The following is a 1,463-nucleotide window of genomic DNA, read 5'->3' on the forward strand; positions in this document are numbered from 1 at the left end:
GATCCTACATGGCCCCCAGTAGTGAGTACCACTCCTCTGGCGTGCCATGGCAACAGTGAACACACAAGAAGGGATACAGGTTACTGATACCAGGCTGCCTGTCCCACTAGAGCCCTCCACAAGGAACCAGAGACAAGGACGGCACAGGGTGCTGTAACAAGACTTGTGCTTTATTGTGGGAGATATGAGGAACATCGGTGGGCAGCAGAAGCTGGGCTTTGTTCCTGGTCCTTACCACACAGCCCTTGACCTCCATAATAAATAGGGACAGACTCTGCACAGATGCCCCTCCAGCCCCGGAACAGGAGCCTACTGTGTAAGGGGCCTCATGCCATCCTGGTACTGAATCCGTCCCAGTGGTGGTGGTCATGGGCATCTCCATTCTTGCCAGGCAGCTTCCGAGCAGGCTGATGAGGCTTCTGCCATCCTAGCACTTGTCCCCATCCTCCTGCTCTGAGGAGTCCACGAGGCTGCTCAGCTTGTTCCCAGGTTGCCCTCTCTGGAGGAGGTCTGCTTTGGCAGCTCCCCTGTCCAGGTACACTTTGTACATGGGGTCCCCATGTAGGGAAGCAGGTGGTGCTCACTGTGAACACAGTCAGCTTGTCCACAGCCAGCAGCAGAAACCAGATGAAGTTGAGCAAGGATTGTAAGAAGGTCCCCTTGATGGACGGGACCTTCTGTGCGCACCTTGTAAAGACCCCCTGGGCACCTTTCTTGTTTTTCAAACAGAGAAACAGTTGTACACAGCCTGGGCCACGAACTCACCCACCCGCTTCAGAAGCCTTGTGTAGTGGAGTACCTGTCCGTCATGTTTGTACAGCCCTTGCCCTCAGTGGGGGGCAGGAAGTAATACTGAGACTTACAGTAGTATTGCAGACCCACAGCATGAGGGGCTGGTGGAAGCTGGGATGGCCCAGTTTCCCAGATCCTCCACTGGACCACTTCAGAGCTCTGGCCACCAACACTACTCTTGCGAATTTAGATCCGTCAAAGTGAACACTGTAGCTGGCTCTACAATTCCCTAACAGTTCATCAGCTATATACACTGTTACCTTCCCCAGGGATTCGAGGATCGGCAGGGTCAGGTCAGCCTGGACTGCTCTGCTGGCCATGACCGAAGAAGAGAAATACTCCTGAGTACCTGAGATCTCAGGATTCTGAGTGTTTGTTTCTGGACATGTATCTGAAGAAGAGCATTCAGTACATCTCGTGTGCCTCGTGGTAGTCACCCTTCTGGATGCTTGCACGCAGTTGCCCTCCATGTGCTGGGGGCATCTTTCTGGGTGATCAAAACCAATACCATGGGCCTCTGCACTGTTCAGAACTGGTGCTGTGGCAGGCGATGTTGGCGGAGCCTCCTTGCTCCCTTCCCTGTGGCCACTACATGCACTCTACCAGAACTGATTTGCTTTTTAGCAGAAGCTACTATTGATGGCTACTTCCCCATCTGCCTGTATCACTGT

General features: G+C 53.5%; 1 pseudogene; it reads right to left on the minus strand.

Annotated features, from left to right (window-relative positions):
- Positions 1-326: 326 nt before the first annotated feature.
- Positions 327-1,251, minus strand: LOC121464698 (annotated as a pseudogene).
- Positions 1,252-1,463: the final 212 nt, after the last annotated feature.

The sequence above is a fragment of the Microtus oregoni genome, unplaced genomic scaffold, assembly GCF_018167655.1.
Source record: "Microtus oregoni isolate MIOR12 unplaced genomic scaffold, Mior012 000029F_ref0000214, whole genome shotgun sequence".
In the NCBI taxonomy this organism is placed as follows: domain Eukaryota; kingdom Metazoa; phylum Chordata; class Mammalia; order Rodentia; family Cricetidae; genus Microtus; species Microtus oregoni.